Here is an 8,364-nt window from a genome sequence, read left to right on the forward strand (position 1 = left end):
TGTACGACTATTATTTTAGTACTATAGTATTTTAAGGTATTTTTAAATTTCACCTTTTCCTGTTCTTGCAAATAAATGCAGTAGCTCGAAATATCGTTGGCGAAACGCGCTTTGAAGGATAGAGGAGGAATGTATCGGAAAATCACCAGTGAAAACGAGACCTATACACAGCGTAATCATAATCCCAATGACGACTCGAGATCAGACGTATGACTTGGTGAATGAGTTAATGAGAACGTTGCATCGAAAGATGAATACCCCTCCCTTTCCATTTCTCTTCTCTCTTCCACTAATACTCGCGAAGCTTTAGGGAAATTTGCTTCATCAGATATTGCTGCGTACTATTCACGGGAGTTATGGTTCCCGAGTTTCGAAACCGATTTAAAATTACACCTATCGTGATTGCGTTGCATAATATATGATATACTAATGTATTATAGAATAATGTATATATAGTACATATTATATCATATTTATCGATTCCTATGTACGATATTATAATATCTTATTTAAATTGTTGTATATAATTGAGTATATAAGGAAATTAAAAAGAAATATAATTAATAAATTGGTAGTATTCGGTAGAAATAAATATATACATATAAAATGATATTAACAATACATATAATATACTATGCGGAAGAATAATTTTAAATTAGATTGAAAAATATAAAATGATATAATTATAATGATATAGTTGATATCGTAGTGAATGCTCAGGGAAACTTTTGTAACTTTATATAGGAAAAAGCGTTTAAAAGAAAATCGTGTTATGTTAAGCTTCGCGAGACCCAATGAATGTTTATTTTGAACGAAACTTGGAGAATTTACTCGATTGCGTTCGTTTCCTTCGGAATACCCGCTTACACGGCCAGGAAAAGGATTTCCTTTAATTTTGACTATGGCCACATTTGCATTGCGATTTCCTTGGAACAACAAGCGATGCTGTCCAATTACCCGGAGTGAAACACGCCAATTTTTTTCCATTCCACTTTCCCTTCATTTCTTTTCTTCTAGAAATTTCCTAACGTCATAATTCTTAATTCATACATATTTTGCTTCTTAAGAAATAATTTTCACGCTTCCGTAAAATTTTTGAACACCAAAGTGAAAAGTGTAAGGGAAAGGATGAAAAGAATTGTTATCGTGAATTTGATGAAGACTTTTTCTTTGGCTATACTTTTCCTTATTATGTATACGACAACATTCACCTATTTTCTCCTTTTTTCATAATTCATCGGAAACTTCTCTCTGACGTATGATATGTCATTCGAACAGAACGAAAAAATCCACTCGAAAGAGAGGTAACACACGATCGAACACCAACTAAAAAACAAAAAAGAAAAGAAAAAAAAGAGGAACACTGTTGAATTTTGAATTTTCGCATGTTTATGTTGCGACTCAAATATCGACAAAGATTGAAGCACTTTAGGGAGAAAAAACGTGATGCCCCGAGGTGAAAGCAGAAAAAAAGAGGAGAGGGTTAAACATGACATGTGTTTTTATTCGATCACCTTTGCAGGATCTCACTTCAATTTTTATGTGATCACTTGCCCGTGTCCCTTTCCGCGCTCGACCCTCTTTTTGTCGTCTTTTTATCTCGCCTCTGCCGTAGCTGGAAATTTTATCGATAAAGAATTCCTCGTCTAGCACAGAATCCAAGTAAAAAAAAAAAAAAAAGAATTGAAAATAAAAAATACAGACGAATTGAAACGAGTAATTCGATACGAACAATAATTCTTTTGTGAATGTCGAATTTTGCCGAAATAATTGTTGAGGTGTAGAATAAATTTATTCCCGGTTTGGAAAAGAAACTACAGAAAGCATTTTATGATCTTTATCCCATCGAAAAATTTATTGCCTTTTACAAACCATTTTATCAGGTGATAGAAAATAAAACTTGTTCGTTCGTGTTGCTTTTTTAAACATTTGCTGTATCGCCATTCTTTGTTTCTCTTGGTTTCACCTCAATAGCATATCTTCCCCGCGGTGAAACTTAAACCGTAACTCATACATACAAAAAGTGGCCCGTGGAGCAAGAAAAGAACGCGGGTCGGTGCAAAAAGGATTTGCTTCATTTCCGCTATTCCTGCATTTACATTTCACTATTATTTCAACGTCAACAGGATTAATACCGGGTCTATTAAAGAGGTTGGGTAAATAAAAGTAATTTTTTTTAAAAACACGAACTTTCAACAAAAGAGAGAAAGAAAGAGAGAGCCAACCGGTAGAAACGATGATAATTTCCAGCAGAAAACGAGTTCGTCTCTTTCACGTTCAATTTATCGTTATACGAGTTTGCATACACTCGAAATTGTTCGTCATTCACTTGAATCATTTAGGACGAGGGATATAATTTTAAAATAACTTTATACTCAGAGGATCACGTTGATTCGATGACCTTACAGAATAAACCTAAATTCCAAATTTTATTATATTAACCTATTAATGACACAATAGTTTCTTCATCTCTGGATCCCAAATTGTTTCATTGTTATTTGAAAATGCCCCCTGGAAATATAATAAAATTGATGCATTAAAATGAATTTATTTGAAATTGATTTATTTCTATTAGCTGTTAATTTTATAATTACGAAAACATTTTTCTAAAGAGTAACTTAGTGAAGAAGTGAAAGAACATTTTTCTAAACAAATCAGAAGGTAAAGTGAGGAAATTCTCGTCTCGAAGAAACAATACTTGATCCACTATCTAATCGACAAGTTTCGTAAAAACCGGTGAAGTTGAGAGTTAACGTTTGAAGGTACACGTGCGATCGTTATAAAAATTCTTCTCGCACGTCAACGCGATACCGTCCCAGTTCGCGCTGTAGTGGTTGTCAAGGATCGCGTCTATTTTTCCAAGGACTTTGTCGAAAAATGATGCTTCTTGTCCCGATACTGCAAGCTCGAGCGATGAAACCAACGAATAGAAGGACGAAATTTTGTTTTGTAAAATTTTGAAATTTATTTTGTATAGAATTTCGTTTCCTGAATCTTTTTTTGATACTCTTTTGAAAAGTTCGATGGAGTCGAACGAAATTTAAAGAAAATTTGAGTCAATCGAAATCGAGTGTCAGATAGATATGTTAGAAAATTGTTACACGACGATACTTGATGATGTCTAACCCAATTTTGCGAATTTCACTGCAGCAAGATTCAAAGACATTCATCGCAGAGGCTTGACGATGGTAAATTTCAAGGAGAGTTTTTAATTTCATATTTATATTGGAAAATTCGCTGCATACTCGTACATTACGGTATTCAACTTTAATCTTCCTTTTACTTAGTAACATAGAAAATGCAACGTGAAGAAGAACTAAAGAGTTTTTCTCTTTCTAACATTTTCCTTCACTTTCCCCCCTTTCTTTTGTAAATTAATACACGCTGAAGATATGCGACGAAATTAATTACGTGGTTTAAAAATTAATACATTCACGCCTGTTCATTCAATCTTCTATTGAATCAAAGATTCGGTATAAATAGAGTGTACAAAGAATATACGAAAAGCGACTAGTTTCACAGCTACCCTTTGACCGGTCAAGAAAGAGCTATTTAGCGCATTGTTTGAATAAACAAATGTTTGAACAGATGAATATTTTCGCATCGTGAAACAATACTCGCCGGTTTCAAATAAAGCATTCAGACGTTTGACGTGACGTTAAATTTTAATGAATAGCGGTCGAACGACGGCTCGTTCGTGATTCTAATTTCCAGCCAGAAGCAAGCAGAATGCGAAACTAGTTCTCCTCTTAATTATTCGCAATAACATTAATTAAATTTGATTCAATGGCCGGAGGAAAGAGGCGGTGATAGCGGTGGAACGTGATTTGTCGAACGGAATGAAACTCCTTGGAAGACCTCGCAGATTAAGTTTTTCAGTAATTTCTCTTTCCCCTAACGAGAAACGATGGAAACTGTCCAAACAATAAGTTTTGTCGTATTTTATAACATAATACATCTTCCCTCGTGTGTCCGTGTGTTTCGTTAAAATCAACGTCTACGTGTTTGTCTACGTGCGTGAAGAAAGAAAACATGTGTGGATGTGCGGTGAAAATAGGAGGAAAAAATAGCGAACGTGAGTTTGGTCGCGCGGCGAATGGAACGAAAATACTCGAAATGTGGTAATACGCTGCACGGGAATATAATTTCAGTAGAAAACGGCCCGTCAAAATCACACTCACGCCTAGAACGCCAGGATTCGGTGTAATTTTATTTGGAACCGTGGAATGTCGAAACGAAACACGCGAAGCGAACTATTTACGTTGCATTGGCGTCAAATAAACGGAACCAAAAATTTGGAGACTCTTGGGTATGGTGCCAGGAACAAAACTATCGCCGTGGCATTACGACAAACAATTTGCCTCATCGGATTCTATTCGCTTGCAAATTTTCTCCGTTGTCGTGTTGCTTTAAGGTTTAGTATATTTTCTTTTTGCACATGCTGGAAGTAACTATGCCGAGTAGATTAACATTGGAATGTGGTTATCGCGATGACCATTCTGCCTTTTATTCTTGCTTATCTCATTGCTTTGACAGACTAAGTATTATTAGTCTTACAATTAGAATTTTAATGGTAGATGAGCACTTCTTTTTTGTTTTGTTTGAACTGGTGCTGTGTGTATAACGTTTCACAAAAATTTGTGCACAAAATTTTACCGTTACATCTATTCTTTCTTGGATTGTAATTTGCGTGAAGTATAACAGGAAAATTCTCTTTGCAACCGCTTAAAATCATTATTGCGTTGTAACCTAATATGAGTTTATTATGCATAGAATTTTAAATAAAATACGATTTTCCAAAATTATGCGAAGTAATAAATTCTCTTTGTAGACATCTAAATTCATTATTTCTCTGTAATTTGAAATTAGTTCATTATGCGTGAAGTTTTGAACGGAAGCATCTTTTGAAAATTATGTACAGGACGATTGATTATTCATTCTTCACATTTACATAGTACATGCCGACACATTCGTTGCCGGATAACGAATTTACCATGGAAGTAACAGGAAGAATAATTAAATACGGCTTTATGAAAGAGTACTTATCATTAACGGCTGTTAAAAATTAACTGTTATATTCACGCAAAATCAAAGTGATTAACATTACGGATAATGTTAAATCCTCTCAAAGATTGATAAACAACGAAGTAAGAGTTTCACTTTGAAAAAATCAAGGCAAATAGAAACGAGGCGTATCGTCTCTATCACGTACAAAAATTTCAGGAAGCATGTTAAGAAGAGGAAAATTGTAAAAAAATCGTGGCAACATGAAGGATCGAAGAACGGGTACAGTTTATCCAGGAAAGAAGAGAAGACAAACAGGCATAGTTAGAAAGTCTATCGAGATCTCGAACGATTCAACGCGAGTCGAACAGCCACCGACGAACTTTCGGAATGGCCTGATTCTATGAAAAACTTTGGAAGAAGCTGCGGTGAATGGAGGTTATTAAGGAGCAGCAGCATCGTCGACAAACATCCTAGCTGTTATGTCCCGTTCCTCAAGAAAATTCGCCTTCCCACGTGGAATTCTTGACGAATTCGGGTCGAACTTTGATTAGAGGAAACCGGGACACGTGCTTTCCTGCGATTAACTCTCTCGACTACAAAATCGTTGGTTCCAGAGCGTATCCGGGTCGTAAATTCCGCGTGCTTGAATCGAAATGCATTAAGCCGACTTTTAATTTCCGAGATACAGGCTGCTGCGATATTAACCCGCTGGTTTGGTCATCTTTTAGGCAGAAAGGGTTAATTACGAAATTAAAAATTAACAGAGACAAGTCAATTCCAGAGTGAAAATATAAATACACGCAAGTATTTGAATATATCTGTGGACACATTTTATGAATATATTACTCGTGTTACACGATACATCTTGAAATTTCATTAGCACTATTACGAGACTTGACTAACACGATCATTGCTCAAGTTTGATACAAATCACACTGTAAATTTGCAACAGCTACATTTTACGAATTTTTTACATTTTAGAATCGATAATTGTTACAAATGTGGAATATCAATATAATTAGTCACTGATATGGATATTGCTTTGATAAAATATACAATGCTTCACAGAGAACACGATTCAAATTTTGTTTGGGAAAACAACACTTCATGTATAGCAACCTAATAAATTTGCACATCTAATTTTTGCTTATATATATTAACTATAATTTTGGTTATCTATATATAACATAACGTACACATTTACACGTCACAGTTCCGTTGCACGAACGTTAAACCTTAGTTGTCCTGATTGCGAGTAAAAGAAAAGAGAATTACGTTCGATTATCGCAGAGACCTGGTTATGGCCACGCGAAATACGTTGCAGCTGACCAGCTCATTACCTTTGGAAACATGACGAATTACCGCGTGAAGGGTAATTACGGATGATGAATCATCGTCTTAATCGCTTTCGGTGGCAACATCGAGATTAGTGTGTGCGCGTGTGTGTCTCAGTTAATAACAATTTTGACCGAAGAAGCATTGTTTCTCTCGTACAGCACCTAAGTACACACAAAACGAATCCCAGCGAATATCGTAATAATTAATACGGTTAAAATATTAATTTCGCTGACTAGGCGCTAATGCTAGCTGTTCGTGAAACTTACAGCAGGTTTTCGTGAATTATCGTACTATAAATCTCGACAATAGCTTGTTACAGTGCTTTATCTTTTACCTTTAATCGAGATAAGAAAGAAAATTATATATAATATATATATATATATAGTATTTAGTATATAGTAGTTTGTACTTTAGTTAGTATTATAGTATACTAGTAGTAGTTCTAAGTATATATCAGTATATTTATATATTATATATAAATTTATAAATATAAATATAAATATAAATACGGTGGAAAGAAGAGAAAGGATGGGAAAGAAGTATTCAAAAGTAATCGAACATTCTCGAGCGATTGATACGAGGAATGGTACAACAGCGAAGAATCGTACGGAGGTTGCGAAAGAAGGTGCATTCGTAACTATGAAAAATGACCGCAACTCCATGTCAGAACTAACAATAAATCTGGAGAAATATCACGTAAATTCTTGCCATATCGTAGCAGTGACATTGAAAAACGGTATATTCCATTTATTAGGAAGTCGCGAATGCACCGTTGAATAAATTCATCTTTTAGAAGATTGCTCGACACCTGTAATTATAGGTTTATTGTACAACCATGGATGATGTGAAATTTATGAACGTAAATTTTGTTTGACACAGAGTCGCACAGAATATTGATGAACAGGGCGGAGAGTTAGGCGTTTGCAGTATGCGAAGTATGAATTACCAGTAAGATATTACTATGAAAATACGATATCGAAGCTAAAGTTTCAGTTAAATGGATGATCTGTAAACGTGACGAGGTATTAGTGAATTCAATTGAAGTTCGTGTGACACTAACCCTTCGTATATGGTATGTTTTGCGTTTATGTTTCGTATTTACAGGGATGAAGGTTCTGAGCAGCTTTGATTGAAATACCAAGTTTCCAGCGTGAGTTTACGGGGAATTTTGGTATCTCGAAATCGTTTAGAACTTTCGAAATCTCCTCTCTCTGTGTGCTGTATTGGAGTCCTACAAGAACTCTTTGTGTTTATCAAAATATTCGATATTCTCCTTTTCCTTGAATTCCCTGAAACTTTTCCCGCTCGGAACTCTCCGATTTCTTCGAGTTCTCCGAAAATGCTACAACCTTCCTGAACCACCTTAAAACTTTTTCGAGTCTTCGAACTCGTTGGACTATCGAACTTCCCAGTAATTCGTTGAACTCTCCAAATGTTCAAACTTTTTGGAAATAATTTGCAACGCTTGAACTTTCTGGAACATTTGGATTTTCCTGGAACCTTTAAATCTTTGAGGACACTCGGAATGTACCGTGTAACGTTTAAAGTCGAGGAAACTCCTCGAGTGTTCTGTAATGTTCGAGCAGTTTGAAACTTTGCGGAAGTTTCGACGCTTCCAAACCCTCAGGAAATTCCATCGATCTCCAACCGTTTCTGATCCATTAAAAGTTTAGTATTTTTCCACTCATTTCTGAAAGCAACTTGGCGCTACTGATTCGAGATAACGTTTATAAAAACTTCTCTCTTTCCTCGAGTTCACGCATACACATTTTTCCATTTTCTCGGTTACGAGAATTACGTCTGTGCTTGCAGCCATAGATTCGCTGGTTGCACGGAACGTGCGCGATATTCTCCTGGTAAACGATAACAACACCGGCTGCATATGCACCTCGGGAGACATTCCGGCCCGATGTATACAACAGCGTAACGCCAGAGAACAGACAATGCGTATCGTCGTAGCTGTCAATGAGACTGGTGGAATCTCGTTAGTATACCGTTCTTTTCAGCCAACAATCTACA

The sequence above is a fragment of the Bombus flavifrons genome, chromosome 13 (assembly GCF_040668555.2).
Source record: "Bombus flavifrons isolate JBK064 chromosome 13, iyBomFlav1_principal, whole genome shotgun sequence".
Classification (NCBI taxonomy): Eukaryota; Metazoa; Arthropoda; class Insecta; order Hymenoptera; family Apidae; genus Bombus; species Bombus flavifrons.